The sequence below is a fragment of the Lissotriton helveticus genome, chromosome 4_2 (genome assembly GCF_964261635.1).
Source record: "Lissotriton helveticus chromosome 4_2, aLisHel1.1, whole genome shotgun sequence".
NCBI lineage: Eukaryota > Metazoa > Chordata > Amphibia > Caudata > Salamandridae > Lissotriton > Lissotriton helveticus.
Window position 1 is genome coordinate 8,651,549 of NC_136064.1, and position 17,196 is coordinate 8,668,744.

Sequence of the window (17,196 nt, forward strand, 5' to 3'; positions counted from 1 at the left end):
CGTCTGCATATTTTCTAGATGGGTTGAGGCTTACCCTACACGTAGGTGTGATACACTTACAGTGGCAAAATTGTTACTTAGAGAGTTAATACCGAGGTTTGGGGTGCCATCCTCTTTGGAATCGGACAGAGGAACTCATTTCAATAGTGAAGTGGTGAAGATGCTGTGTTTAGCTTTGAATATCGATCAGAAGTTACACTGCAGCTATCGACCAGAAGCTTCAGGGATCGTAGAGCAAATTAACAGTACTATCAAGTCCAGACTGGCTAAAGTTTGTTCATCGACATCCCTGAGTTGGCCTGACGCACTTCCAGCAGTTCTTATGAGCATACGTAGCACACCTGATAGAAGAACAGGCCTCTCTCCACATGAAGTGCTAATGGGGAGAGCTATGAGATTGCCATCGGTTCCGACTGCAGCGCTAGTGAATATCACAGACGATTTGATCTTGGACTACTGTAAGGGACTATCTGATGCCGTAAATTCTGTGTCCCTCCAGGTCCAGGCTGCAGAGGTTCCATCAGTACAAGATTTGTGCCACGACCTGAGTCCAGGAGACTGGGTCCTGGTGAAGAAGCATGTCAGGAAGAACTGCTTAGACGTGCGTTGGAGAGGACCATTTCAAGTCATACTTGTCACGAATACCGCAGTGAAGTGTGGAGGTCTGCCAAACTGGATACATGCCTCACACACCCGAAGAGTGCCAACACCTCTAGAAGACATAGCTCCTCTCTCGGATAAGAATCCGGCGGGAAGCGGAGAAGCCATAGAGGGGGAAAGCCAAGCTGTGGAGGTGATCGAAGAAGCTGGAACTGTGTTGGAACAGGACGACGAAGGTCAGGACACTAGTGGGACCGAAGTCGCCTCAGGAGAAGAAAGTAATTGGGAGTCCGACACAGATATCGAGCAAACTGAGAGTGACCAAGAGACGGGTCTTGGAACAAGGAGCGGAAAGACGGAAAGTGACGAAGCCAGTTGGCCAGAGAGAAGAAAAAGGCCAAGTTCGGAAAGGGAAAAGAAAATAACTCTTGCCCCGATCACTGAAGAATCGGATCAGGAGGAAGAGACGACAGATTCAGGAACTGAGAGTCCACGAAGATCGAGAAGGGTACGTGTGCCCTGCAGAAGGTACGCCACCCCGGAGTGGACTTATCTAGCAGATGTATTGGGGACAGAAATCTGGGAGAGTGAAGAGCGTGAAAGTAATCGATCTCGATCCATTTGTGGCAGTGGAGATATGGATGTTGGCGCCTGGACACGAGACTGAGGGGTTACTGACTTTCACACTTCCCATACCCCCATGTCTGAGTAAAATCCAAGATTTAGTGCTAAAAAGATTACAATTCCCAACAGTTGGTCAGCAAATGTCAGAAGAAGAAGAAAAAGTTATTCGCTTTGAACTATTAATAATTGTTGTGAAAGCTGCAGGACCGAAAATAATTGTTGATGCTTAAGGACTTTTGTACGATTATTATAAAGAAGAAGATAACCTAGCACCGAGTAGAAAGAAGAATAAAATTAGGGATTACATTTAGAGGACGGAGAAGGGCTAGGGTTGTCTGCTGCTAAGAAGAGAAAAGATATTGTGGTGAAAAAAGATACCTGTTGATAAAAAGTACTTTAAAAACTGTGAAAGCAAACAAGCAACCAAAGACTGGAAAATAGAATTTTCGCTAGAGAACGAGGTACGCTGTTTGATGACATGGAGAACGGCAACCCAAACAGAAAGGCTAGATGTATAGTAGGTACACTTATAGCAATAGTGATATTCCTCATAATCATAGTAGTAACGATATCTTACATGACAGGACATGAGAATGATAAAAGAATAGCGAATGTAAAAATTGTAACGACCTTGAAACCTGCTCTTGTGGGAAGGAAGGAGGAGAGCACTGTTACGCATGAAAAGGCGTTACTTGCAGATGAAGCTCGTGGATTACACATAGACGAGTCACAAGGAAACTTTAGGTCAAATGCATATGCCAAATTATTGTACGAATATATCAATGCCATGGAGGCCAAAGATTGCTACGTTTGTATGCAATTGCCGGTTTCTGTAGACGAAGGCATTAGATATCACCATCTCCCATTGACTTATGGAATAACATGTAGTTTACTGCTTAGTATATTTTATGGTAGAGAAGGGTTTGAGTACTACTTTTCAAATTATGATTCGGTACTGCCTGAAGTTCCGAATTATAAGCAGATGAACAAGTGGGACTACTACAAAAAGGAGGATAGACTAGCTAAATTCTTTCTTCCTTGGGACACATTAGATACATCATATGCGCGTAGAAATAATCTGACTTGCAAAGTAACAGAGGTGGAGAAAAGGTTTATAGCACCAGTAGATGATCGATGCAGACGGCAGAAAATTCTGAAAATGTCAGGACAATGGAAAACAGATTGGACCGAAGAAGAGAAGCTACATAAAAAGAAAGGTAGCAATGGTCCAATAGCGTTGGATAGAACGCAAAAGGGAAAGTTATGTTTAGCTCGAAGCAAAACGTATTATGAGAGTGAATTTGTAGGTGAAGTTAATTGCGAGCACTCTTTTAAATTAGAGTACTACACGAAAGATTTTATGAAAGGAATGCAAGCTATTCCGAATGTGTATTTTGTATGTGGGAGAAATGCCTATGTAAAACTACCTGACAATTGGTATGGTTCGTGTTACTTGGCAATTGTCTTCCCCAAAATATATCATGCAAAGGATTTAGCAATCATAGAAGGAAAGACTTCGAGGAAAATGAAAAGGGAAGTAGGAGATGCAGAAGTAGTAGGAGATGTATTTGGAGCAATGTTTCCATTGTTAGGTTTGGTTCTTAACGACGTCAAAATTAGAAGGTTAGCAACCGTTGTGGATAGGTTGTCGGCCAGTACTGCAAAATCATTGATGTTAGTAGAAGGTGAGATGCAGTCGATTAGAGCAATGGTTTTACAGAACAGGCTTGCTTTAGATGTGATATTAGCAAAAGAAGGCGGAGTTTGTAAAGTTTTGAAAGTTCAGGAATGTTGTACTTATATTCCTGATAATTCAGAACCACTTGAGAAAGTCATACAGAACATTACACAGATTCATCAAGAAATTGAAGATTTATCAAAAGTAAATGTTTGGGAAAAAGTAGGAAATGGAGTGGGAAAGGTTGGAAGTTGGTTTGCTAATCTAGGCAAAGGTATAGTTTGGTATATTTTGAAGCCTGTATTAATAATATTAATTTGCATAATTACATTATTAGGATTAGTAAAATTGTATAAATGGTACAGGTCGAACCAGTTACAAAGATCGATGAGAGACCAAGAAAGGAGACTAGCTGCTTTACAAGATCAACAGTACAAAAGCTTAAGAGCTCTCGAAACGATGAAAAGAGGGAATATCGTAACTAGTTCTGTTTAGAGATATTATTCAAATTGCATTTAGTGATGACTCCTAGAAGTCATCAAAGGGGGGACTGAGAGAGCGCAAATTTGAATGAAAAGTATGTATAGGGCATATTTACAAGCACATTGAATAACGTAGGAATGAAATGTATATCGTAATGTGAAGTGACACTTATAGCATATAGATAACCAATATAATCTAAAGTAATATAAGAAATGTAACTGTATTCACTTTAGAATATGTGTTAGATTTAGAAGGCCCGTATACGTAGTGGGCTGATGTAGAAATGTGTAGAAATGTTTACGAAATGTAGAACGTGCAAAGTAGAATTCATGTACGTGTGAATCTTTAAATGGAGAAGCAGCGATAAATGAAACGTAAGGAAATGTGTAGAACATATATAACATGAGATAGCGAATGAGAATATAAAGTTATACTCTACGTAGTTATATTCTATGTAAATTGTATTCGAGTATAATCAAGACTTTTGCTAAATACGAATATATAAATGTGTGTTAAAGGTTGTACTGTGTAGAAGACTTTTTGTAGGAATGTTAGAAAGGTTTAGGTCATTTGTGATTCTAACCAGACTGACCAAGGGTTAGCAGGAGCACAGTCCGATGTATATAATTTAGCGGACTTACAGGAGTCGTAAATAGCTTGATGTGGACGTGAGAGCCAAGAAGTCTAGCACTTGTTAGATTTAAGGTGACAACGCTGGACAAGGTTTATGACCTGAACGTGATGAGAAGCGTTAAGAATTCGAAACTTGTTTTGAGAAGTCCATTCACAGGACCTAGAAGGGTCAACATCACAGTCGTAGTTTAAAGTTCTGTTGACGATGTTGACTTGTGCTCTGAAATGTCAATTGTAAATTTGAATGAAGTCACCAATAAGAAGATGAAGATGACATCTAAAGAAGAAAGGTCAACTTAACGGACGACGAAAGAGATGAAGCAATGGACGAAGCTAGAAGCTGACATCATCGGGGAAAGTCCGTGGTGGGCGTCAAGGGGCGTTCTACCCACACTGTGATTGTGTATATTAGGGACAGCACCCCGGGGAGGAGAGCAGAATCATTAGTGAGAATAGAACCATTAGCGATGAGCAATTGGGAGATTAGGAACAGCGAGACGAATTGCTCAGAGCAAGGGCGAAGGTAGATGCATTGAGCAGATGCGCTGAGATATCAGAGCGCAAGGGAGCAGTAGGCCGAGGACCCTTAGAGAGATCGAATGGGTAGGCAGATAGGGTACTGCTTCTGAAACTTAAGGATTCCTTTAGAGGCTAAGAGAGTTTGAACTTCTGTGGGAGTCAAACTGCTGGCACCTTTTTAGGGAAGGAACTTGCGAAGTAGGGTTGTCTCATAGCATAGAATAGGGATAGATTAATTTGATGATTTCTTTATCTTACTGCAGATGACGCGGAAGAAACCACGTCACACCGAAGCTTAAGTGGCTGATATTGTAACCGATTTGTATTTTGTATATTTGGAGATTATATCCTGAGTGGATTGTATCGCATTCAAATTAATTCTATATAAAACACTTAAACTCTATCAGTTGTAAGTGGTTCTTCAGAGTGGCGTCAGTTAATGGGGTTTATCTAACAAATGCGAGGGTGGTCCTTTCCTCAATGACAGATACGAGCGGTCCAAACAGATGAATGGGATTCTTTATTAAATTTATCACAATCATAAGTTGATATCGAAATCTCATTCCCCGCAATTTCTAGAGTCCTCAGGTACAATGTCAGACCCCATGATAACCATTTAGAAACCTTTTTTAGTTTTTTGGGGCCTTGTTGTGTTCTGGCTCCCCTGTGCGAGTCCAGAGAAACTGCCGACCCATTACATACACAGATACGGGGTTTCAATTCAGTAATCTGTTATTACCTAAACAGATATATAAAAGTTAACATTTTTACACACTGTCATAGAAGAGAAGCGACTTACCATATTGAAGCGAACATAATGTGTAAAGAAGGAAAGAAAGTAGATATCCCTGAAAAATATGCAGTATCCTGTCATCAGTGCATGCAAGAAAGATACTGCCACGTGAATGCACACTTCCTGTAAACTACAAGCAAGCCTTCGCAGTGGCTGCATAACCTACTGAGCTATTTTACTCTTTCTTACCAAAATTCAGACCTTTGGCCTCCAGGTTACACACAGTGCCTTGCAGCTGATAAATAGCCATGTGAACTACTTACCAGTATTGGAACTGCATCTGTGCAGTGGGGGACTTAACCCACTAAACTATCTTACGATCTGGTAACCTTGGCCAGAAAATACAGTTGGTAAGATAGCTCAGTCGGTTAATGTTCATGTCAGGACTTGCTCACAGGCCCTCATAGGCACCGGCTTCTACGAAGTGCTGGGAGAGTGCTTAATTTGTTAAAAAAGAAGTGCCAGGGCCCTCATCAGCAGGCCACCACAGCTTGCTCCACCCATTTGCCACTGCCAAGTGTGTAAATTCAGAATGTTCGAGGCCCCCAAAGTTGTAAGAATAGTTTGGGCAGCAGGTATTAGTTATTTTTAATCTATATTTATTGATAAACAACTGTTGTTCTGCTTGTCTCTAAATTACAGTACCGGAAAACACTGGCTCAAATTAAGCACTGGCTGGAATGGTTTAGAAACTGCGAAGAACAGATTTATGGAAGCTAAAAGCTCAAACACACGACACAGTACAATGAGATTTGTCTTCGTGGACTTGCTTCCTGGTTATTGGTGCATTTGTGGGTGAGATTAAACGCAGCCAGCCAAAACAATATGAAGCAGAGGCCTGGAAATGTGTTATTGGGCTGCTGTGGCTCTCTGCTTCGCTTAATTCACACCGACTATTTTATCACCCACATTGGTTGTTTTTGCCCTTTCAGTTCCTTGTGGTTAGGGCTTTCTTCTTTTGTCCCTTCTTTGTTGCTGTGTTTGTTTTGTTACAGTGTCTCTTGGTATCTACTTACCTTTCTCCGGTCGAGCTGGTCTTCTTGGCATCTTGGGTTCTCCAACTGATATCCAGGCTGGTCAAATGCTCATGATACAGTTCTGCTAAAAACACAGATAAGTCTGATTCGACATCTAATACTGTTTTGACTCTCGGGGATGCACAGGCTTTAGTGTCTGTGCACTGCCTTCTATATCCGGCCCTGTAGTCCTTGAAGTTTGTTATGCAACCATGTATAAGTCAAATCAAGTGTCCTGTGGCTAAGCCTCAGCCTAAGACAAATCCATCACAGGGACATTCCAGTCCGGTGTTTTTCTCTTAGCTTTTCTTTGTTTTTGCCTCAGTACAGAGTATTATTAAATAGATACATCCGCGTTGTGGTTCAGGGATGAAAAGGGTGTTCACCTGGTCCCTCCACTTGGAACCTAACAGGTTCCCTACCCATTGTAGCCAGCTTAGCTTTACATCTTTAGAAGAAAGATAAAAATCAGAACCGCTGTATTTAGTAATCATAATGATTTGTGACACAAAGAGGGAAGAGAGATGGACGTCTGTCTCACTATTCCTTCCTCCCATAGAAAATACACATAACACCATGGGGTGTAGTGGTAGAAATGCACCCTGGTGTCAATTTTTGACACAGAACAAAAAAGACAATTTCGTTCCGTTCTAAAGAAACATAAACATTCCAACTCCGATTAGTGTGGGAAACAACCTTTACAATGCAGTCATTACATCGCACTACCTTTACATAGCAGTCATTACATCTCAACATCCTTTACATAGCATGTCATTACAATGCAGCCATTACATTGCATGTCACTACAACGCATGCCATTACAACGCATGTCACTACAACGCAGGCATTACATTGCAAGTCATTACAATGCATACTATTACAACGCATCGTACCCCTACACTATCCAACACTTACCCTACTGTTGCACTCAATGGAGTTAGAATAGTAATTTTTACCCCTACACTATCCAACACTTACCCTACTGTTGAACCCCCTGGAGATAGAATAGTAATTTTTACCCCTACACTATCCAACACTTGCCCTACTCTTGCACTCACTGGAGTTAGAATAGTAATTATTACACTTATAATATCCAACACTTACCGTAAATGCGATGTTATGGTATGCATTGTAAAGGTATGCATTGTAATGGTATGCGTTGTAAAGTTATAATGCGATGTAATGGAATGCGTAGTAAAGGTAGTTTCTGAAAATGCGATGTAATGTCATGCAATGTAAAAGAATGCGTTGTAAAGGATGTTGCGATGTAAAAACTGCGTGGACACTGGTGGACGCTTACAAATGACTAGGCTGTTGACCTCGTGGTTTATAATGTCCTCAGAACCCCTCGAGGCGATGTCGCACCATGTTGCGCAGATGCCTGAGATGTATGCTGGAGATGCATGGATTACAGTTCCTATGGTACCTCAGTAGCTGGTAGCCTGTGTGCGTAGAGAAGCAGGCATTGCTGATGCTAATGCAGGTGCATAAGGCAGTGCGCACTGCTGACACATCTTCTGTATCTATTCTATGTGCTTCAGAGATACATGGATTACCGCTGCCCATGCTGTACCCGTGTGTGTGTACGGAGAAGGAGGCATTACTGATTTATCTTATGGGTCTGTTTTGTATGTTTCAGTGATGCATGGATTATGGTCGCTTGTGTGTCTGAGGGAGCAGCCACAGATGATGCATCTTCTGTATCTGTTCTGTGTGTTTCAGAGATGCAAGGATTGCTACTGCCTGTGTGTGTAAGGGAGCAGTCACTACTGATGTATCTTCTGTATGTGTTCGGTGGGTTTGGGAGATGCATGGATTATTGCTGCTTGTGTGTGTGATGGCACAGGCATTGCTGGTGCATCTTCTGTATGTGTTCGGTGTGTTTGTGAGATGTATGGATTGTTGCTACCTGTGTGTGTAAGGGAGCAGCCACAGATAATGCATATTTTGTGTCTGTTCTGTGAGTGAGATGCATGGATTGCTGCTGCCTGTGTGTATAAGGGAGCGGCCACTGCTGATGTATCTTCTGTATTTGTTCTGTGTGTTTGAGTGATGTATGGATTGCCGCTGCCTGTGTGTGTCAGGGAGCGGCCCCTGCTGATGCATCTTCTGTATCTGTTCTGTGTGTTTGAGAGATGCATGGATTGTTGCTGCCTGTATGTGTAAGGAAGGGGCCACTGCTGATGCATCTTCTGTATATGTTCGGTGGGTTTGGGAGATGCATGGATTGTTGCTGCCTGTGTGTGTAAGGGAGCGGCTACTGATGCATCTTCTGTATTTGTTCTGTGTGTTTGAGAGATGCATGGATTGCTGCTGCTTGTGTGTGTAAGGGATTGGTTACTGCTAATGCATCTTCTGTATCCATTCTGTGTGTTTGAAAGATGCATGCATTTCTGCTGCTTGTGTGTGTGGGTATGTGTAAGGGAGTGCGCGCTGCTGATGCATCTTCAGTAGAGCATCACACCAAGGAGTTAAGTGGTTTGTGGGAATGGTCATGGTGTGATTATGTATTATGAGGAATAAAGTACCCCTTGTCATAAGTTATAAGGATATTGCAAGTCACCTCAAAGTTCCCTGACCTTATCAAGGAAATTGGCCTTCGGCCTCGTTCCTCTGTGGTCACAGAACTCCTTAGTGACATAAAATATCCCTATCATGTACAGCAGCTGGTACTTTATTCCATATTTCAAAAAATATTTTGCACAGAGGCAGATTGAGGGAACAGGGTATGGACAGTTATTGAGATGGGGATGCTGGACGAGATGTTGCTTGTGGGCTACCTTGAATATCGTAAATGAGGGTAGAATAGAAGTTGTTTGTAGTTCAGCCAGAGAAGAATTCCAGTGGAGTGGTCCGGTGATGCACCTAAAAGAGTGCGGTAACTTACTCCTATGAAGGTTTCTTTGCTGAGTATACCTGAAGGATGCTGCAGCACTTCTGCCACATGAAGGCCTGTGTTAATGTCTCCTCTACACAAATGGCACAGTCCTCTTGTCGCTTGCCAGAAATGGGCTTAATTCAATGATAAACGATTTCCAGAAACACTATAATGAAGATTTCTTCAATATTAATTACAACCAGGAGAAATTAATGTTCCTTGGCAAATGAAGATGGATGGCAATAGTCCCACACTACAAAGAAAGAGTTATTGTGTGATTAGCTGTGAATTATGGAAGTTTCATCCATAGAAATGGAATTGGCAAACTTGGGACACAGATAAAATATTTATTGCTCAGTTCAATTAAAACACTAAGCGGCCACAGCCTTGGCGCTCTGTCCATCAGGTTTAGAGTATCTCCTGTTGCTAGACAAAAGTTCATCTACCGTCCACCCCCTCCTTCACATTTTCATTCCTCCTTTCATGTAGATACACCCTAATATGACAGACAGGGCAAAGGTAAGCCAATACTCCTTCCACTGTATTCAACGTATAATAGACATTGACCGAAATATGGCGGTTCATCATCCACACCTGTGTTGGAGGAAAAAGAGTGTAAATAGTCAAACCCTGGCCAAAACAACCACAAAACATACTGTACATACACAACATGTTTCTGCTACTCCACGGCCCCGGCCTCGATCTGGCAGTGCAGGGAACAACAACACACCAAAACAGAAGATAAGTAATACTTTTTTTATTGCTGTTATAACTAGCAATGTCATTATAGTTAATTTTATGAGCACCAAACCACATTTAAGAGAAAAGTACCCAGTCTCCCAATGTGGCCACATATCTCGCACTACAGGGCATATTAGCAACTGACAGCGATGAATATCGCTAAGCGCGCTTAGCGCGATTAAAGTTATTGCCGGCTATTGCTGGATTTTATCGCTGAGATAGCACGTTATTATCAACTGCTATCTCCAAAGCGATAAAAATTCCAGCGATAGCGGCGCAATGCTGGAATATCGCTGGTAATCCAGCGATAAAATGTAAGTGATAGGGAATTCCTTACTAATAAGCTATGGTGGATTTAGCCTGACAATCCACCTCCCATAGGGCAATATGGCTAAGTCAGAAATGTACCTGACGTTAGAAACCAGCGTTAATTGGGTCTTTGCGCAACTTTCATAGTCGCAACACGGGTATGGGGCATGCTTGTTAATAGCTCGAAGCTGCATTATCGATGTTTTGCCATGTAGTGAATGTGAGGAACACCTACTTTGCATCTCATTAGCTATGAAATGCAAGGCGTTAGTGAAATGGGTGATGACACAAGCAAACACATGCTAAAGCCTGTTAGCGTGTCCTTGTTAATACTACGTTAGAATTATCGCAGCTTTTCAGCCAAACACAGCCGCTAAAGCGGCGATAATTGTCTTGATAATATGCCCCTACATACCCCTACAAAATTCTTACCTACTACAATTTTACTACCAATCCACTTGTCAAGCCAGTAAGTGAGTGCACATTTTTAAAACATGTACATGGTCACACAAACGCATAATGCTAGCACTCTATAACTAAGGTGGTTACATTTTATAAAAATGCATACTAAAATCATATCACATTTGGAGTGCTTATCAGAAAACACAAAACTGGTTGAGATTCTAACCTTCATCTTGCTTTACCCACTTACCACACACTTCACAGTCATATGATGGAACCATGTACCCTAAGTACATATTTTCACTACCCAGTCACTGATATTTTACTTCTTAAACTCTGGCACATAGAATCAAGGACAGGACGCCCACTCACATGCCAGACATATTTAACCTAGGCGAAGGTATATATAATGTATGGGGATCACTGAAATAATATCGAGGGACAGAATATCGACCAACAAAAATATCGTTGACAAAATATCGAGAGACAAAATATCGAGTTTCTATCTACAAACAGGTAAGTACAAAAATATCGAGTTAAAAATATCGTTTACAAAAATATAGTTGTAAAAAATATCGACTTTAATAAAAACAATGTTTAATTACATTAATATAAAAAATTAATTACTAAAATATACTTAACAATACTTAAAATAACTTTTAATAATTAAATAAATAATGAAAGTAAAAAAATATTTTTTTTATCATATTTCTTAAAACATGTATATATATAGTAACAAAATTTAATTAAATAATAGCCAATATTATTAACGTACAAATACAAAAGAGTAAACATTACTATTCCCACTCCAGTGGGTGCAACAGTAGGGAAAGCGTTGGATAGCGTAGGGGTTAAAATTACTATTCCCACTCCAAGGAGTGCAACAGTGGATATATGACGTTACAACGCAACTTTTACAACGCACTACCATTACAACGTAAGTATTGGTAAGTATATAATAATTTTCATAATTTAAATTATTTAAAATTAATTTAATATAATTTAATTTAATTTCGTTTCATTAAATTCAATTAATGTAAATTTAATTTTACTTTATTTTTACACTGTACCCCTGTACCCCAAAAACCCAAAACTGACCCTGAACCCCAAAAAAAACCCTTTACCCAAAACCCTAAAACTGACCCTGAACCCTAAAAATACCCCTTTACCCAAAAACTAAAAACTGACCCTGAACCCTAAAAATACCCCTTTACCCAAAAACCCAAAACTGACCCTGAACCCTAAAAATACCCCTTAACCCAAAAACTAAAAACTGACCCTGAACCCTAAAAATACCCCTTTACCCAAAAACTAAAAACTGACCCTGAACCCTAAAAATACCCCTTTACCCAAAAACTAAAAACTGACCCTGAACCCAAAAAATACCCCTTTACCCAAAAACTAAAAACTGACACTGAACCCTAAAAATACCCCTTTACCCAAAAACCAAAAACTGACCCTGAACCCTAAAAATACCCCTTTAATTTAACATAATTAGCAATTAATCAATTAAATTAAATTAATTACCAAATACATTTTAAATAATTAACAAATATTATTTAATTACCGATTAATTAAATATTACTACCAATTAATACATTTACATATTTAATTAATTATAATTAAATTACTTCCCACCCTATTCCCCTATAAACCCACAACCCGCTACAGGAAATAAATTATTTTAATTTACATAATTAGCAATTAATCAATTAAATTAAATTAATTACCAATTACATTTTAAATAATTAACAAATATTATTTAATTACCAATTAATTAATTATTACTACCAATTAATAAATTTACATATTTAATTAATTATAATTAAATTACTTCCCACCCTATTCCCCTATAAACCCACAACCCGCTACAGAATAAAATTACACAATAATTAAAAATAAATCATTAATTAAAAATAATTATAACATAAAATGACACTTTTCACACATATTATAACATAAAAACACTATAAATAATTAAATATTATTTAAAAAACGATATTTTTTACTATCTAGATTATATACTTGGATATTTTCACTTTCTATATTATTTACAGTCGATATTACTTCACTTACCTTAAAAACGATATTTTGACTGTCGATATTCTGTCCTGTCGATATTTTGTCCAAACGATATTTAAAACTCGATATTCTGTCCAAACGATATTTTGGAGTCGATATTAGTCTGTGCACCAATGTATGGCATGGAATATATATGGACCTCAATATCTCAAGCCATTACTACATTTATTCACACACATATTGGAGTTAAAGTTATTCATAAACACTGCCACACACAATAAGCCCTCACAGCAACCCTACTGTGAGAAATTGAGTTGTTGGTTGAATGGGGGGGTGACCCCATATAAGCAACAGCCTCAATCCCTGTCATTGTGAAACACAAAAGAAGACAAAGAAGATTGTCTTAAAGATGGACAACACAAAAGACCGAAATATTGACACATCAACCCATTTTCTATTTCGCACAAGACATTCTGTATGTAGGGAATCTATGTCCTATTTATAGGCTGGTTTCCTTGAAGGTCATTATCTGAAATGGGTTATAGTACATCGGTGACAAGGACACATTTTTTCATGTGATTGTGGATTTCTGTCACCCCTGTACATGAGATATATTGGTACCCTTACTTTGTACTTTTGATGATAAATTGAAACAAAAGGAATTCACCCAGCTTTGTTGAGATTCATTCACTTTTGATTTTTTTTTTTATTAATGTTGAAATTGTAGTTCTTTGATGCCACTATCAGGGTATTCATTAGCAATGCTGTAATTAAATTAAATTGCCTGTTAAACAAAATCCCTTGTATGCATCTTTACTTGATCATTTCTGTTACCCGACCCCACAAGAGTAGACTGGGGTGACAAATTATTGTAAACACTATCTAGTAGTGGCATTTCTGCACGAATTACGAGAAAACCACCTTTACCATTGGGAAGGAGTTGTCGCTGCGAATCCAATGATAGGAAACATCACAAGGCTGCTCTACTACAATCCACTATTGCAGTCTGAAGTGATTTCAATTATTTCCCCATGTTACCCTATGGGAAGAGCAAACCACATATGTAGTGAAAACTCACATGGCTATTCCTCACTACCTGGGCAGGGGACCCATGTGTACCTCCCCTGTCTTTGAAACAACCACTCGCTTCACCCCCTTAAGATGTACCCTCGGGGTACCCGGGTGGAAGTGAAAGGTCCTCTCAAGATAGGTGTAACCCACGTGGCTGCTCTGCAAATATCCTCTAAAGGAATGTTCCCTAGGAAAGCCATGGATGCCCCCAGTTTGCGTGTGGAGTGCGCTCTGGGGGGTATTGTTAAAGTGCGCTTGGCTTTTTGATAACATATCTGGATGCACTTAACGATCCATCTGGCTATCCCTGCTTTGGAAATCGGGTTGCCTTTGTGTTGTGGTGCGAAGGCAACAAAGAGTTGTTTTGTTTTTCTAAAGGGTTGTGTTCTGTCTATGTAGTACATCAACGCCCTCCGTACATCTAAGGTATGGAGCATTCTTTCCGCCACCGTTTGTGGGTTTTGAAAGAATGGCCGTATTTTCTGCCTGCTAGTGCCATCTCTGATCCTGATAACCTGTTGTGTGTGCATGTGCAGCGTGCTCCGGCATATCACTAGTGTTCGCCAACTCCTGCGCTATACTGCCACCATACCAACATGGAGCTCAGCGGCAAACACACATATAAAATTAACTACCCTCCCGTGCTCACCAAAAAAGCTACTAAGCGCTTTAAACACAACTTCCTTAGGTCCCACCCAGAAACACCCTTTGCCGACACCTACTTCTCATCGGTCAATGGACCCTTGAGCACCGACATCATTTTCCACACCACACGCAGAGCGCAATGGAAAAAAGTGTTCCTCACCCTATTCACCGTCTCCACCTCCAGGAAATCCGCACATGGCCTAACACTCTCCATTACATCGTCCCAACTCCTCCCAGGCAGAACCACCATCACTATATACAACAACGGGATTGTCTTAATTCAAGCGACAGACAGGAACCTGGAACTACTTGACAACATGTTCCCCTCTCTCAAAGAGCACCTTTCCAATCCTCGGACTTACACGCATATCACCCCCTGTCCTACCTCTCCTAACGTCACAGCTCCCACCCTTAACTCTCCTAACCCAGTTCAGCAGCAAGAAGACACGCACCGCACCTTCACACCCTGCTCCTCAATGAATCACCTGCCTGTCTCAGCTTCCCCTCCCCGCCCCTCATACACAGACATAGACCTGGTCCCTCCACACACCATTCGCTTTCCCAGCCCCCCTACTAACCTGCGTACCTCCGCTCAGCTTCCGGTCTCCTCCCCCACACTCTGCACTCCCGTACCTTCCCCCGCACATGTTTTCTCAGAGCACCCCTCCTCCCCCAATGGCACCCCTCACAACATGACTCTCTCTCCGACTTCCGCCCCCCCCACACTTAGCACTCCCGCCACACCTAGACTGCATCCCTCCTCCCACCCCCCTCGCTCACTCCTCAATATTCCACCTCCTCCCCCACAACAGCCAGCCATCACATCGCCCCCTTATTCCCTTCCCCCCCCAGCACGGATGCGCTTCCCAATAACACCTATCCTCTCGTTAACGCCCCCAACACCCACATCAGCTCCGCCTCTCCACCCGGACTGCCCCCTGTCAACGTAACCGCCGGTTCAGCGCCAGTACCCTCCCCCAACTCCGCGCCCATCATCACCTTGGACATTATTATGTCCACCCTCCTCCAATTGAAAGAAGAATTTCATTCCATTAAAGAGTTGCTCTTCACACACCCCATCAGACACCCGCCCCCCATCACCACCCCTACCATACCTAACACCACGTCCCTCTCACCTCCTACTCGCCCTACCACACAACACTCCACACACCGGACCTCTATCCCCCCTACCAAGCGCAATACTCCCCCTTCTTCTACACCTAACAACACCTCCTCCACTCCTCCTACTCGCCTCATCACACATCGTTCCCCACATTGGACTTCTACCCCCTCTTGCAATACCACCAATCGCCCCAGACGCACCACCAACACGATCTCTGACCTTGACGTACACACCCTTCTCCACTCTTACGACCCGGCTCCCCAAAAGCCACTAGCTACCAACAACATGTCCATCCCTACGATTATATCTAACCACCTCAGGCATCAAAAGGATAACAACAGAGGCGCTGTCCCCAACAACCTCACTAATGTACCCCTCGTTTTGGAATCATCCTCCACCCTTTGCACCCCTAGCCTTAAATGCATACTGCTCAACTGCAGATCGGCCCAAAGACATTCCACGCAGGTCGCTGACCTCATCATGTCCCTGGAACTGGACCTAGCCATTCTGACTGAAACATGGCTGTCTGATTCCTCTACACCTATACTGGATATCCTAGTCCCTCCTAACTACTGTATCATTAGACTTGACAGGGACAAAAAGATAGGTGGTGGAATTGCCTGCATCTACAGAAGCAACCTCTCAGTCTCCAAAGTGGCCGTCTCCTCACTTACTTCCTGTGAATACCTATGCCTTGATATCATCAGCGAAAGCAAACCGGTATGCTCACTACACATTATATACCACCCACCTGGGGACAATTTCTCCTTCGTCCAACAACTCATGGATACAATTACAGCCAACTCAGGACGGCAGCACACCCAAATTTTCCTTGGCGACTACAATCTCCACTGGAATGACAGCAGTGACGCAGTGGTAAACAGCCTCAAAAGCTTTCTCAACGCACTTGATCTCAACCAAATATGCAACAGCCCGACCCATAAGAGAGGCTCTAACCTTGACCTTATCATCTCCAAAGAGGGCGCTATTCAACTGGAGTCAATCCAACCCTGTGACTGGTCAGATCATCATATTGTCTCCTTCCTCATCAAGGAAAAAACCAGACTTAACTCAGTTCAACACACTAAGCACAAAGTGTGGAAAAGAGACTTGAGGAAACTCAACCCAAACTCCCTACCACCCAACAGCGGCAATAGGCTACTTCCCCCTCCCGGCGTTACAGACGTTCAACTTCTGACTGACCACTATCTAAATACTATGTCCACAATAATGGATGAGGTGGCGCCCATGCAACTAAAAAGAGTCTCGTCCAAGAAGACTTCCAACCCATGGTATGACGGAAGCCTCAATGAGGATAGACGGGCGATGCGAATGGCAGAGCGCACCTGGAGGTCAGCCCCCTCTGCAGTGCACCTAAAAAGTCTAAAGAAACAGAGAAACGCCTACTTCAGGAAAATAAAACGCTCAAAAAGAGACTTCTTCAGCCTCCAGCTCGCCCAAGCTAAAAACCGTCCAAGAAAACTGTTTGAGTTAGTCAGAACACAATCCAAAGAGCAACCCCAGACAATCAGGGCCATGGACGTTACTCCTTCCTGCGAAGACTTCTCTGCCTTCTTTATCCAAAAAACTGAGAGAATAAGAAGCGATCTCCTCAATGACGCTATCCTGTACTCCAACCCCCGACACACAGCAGTGCCT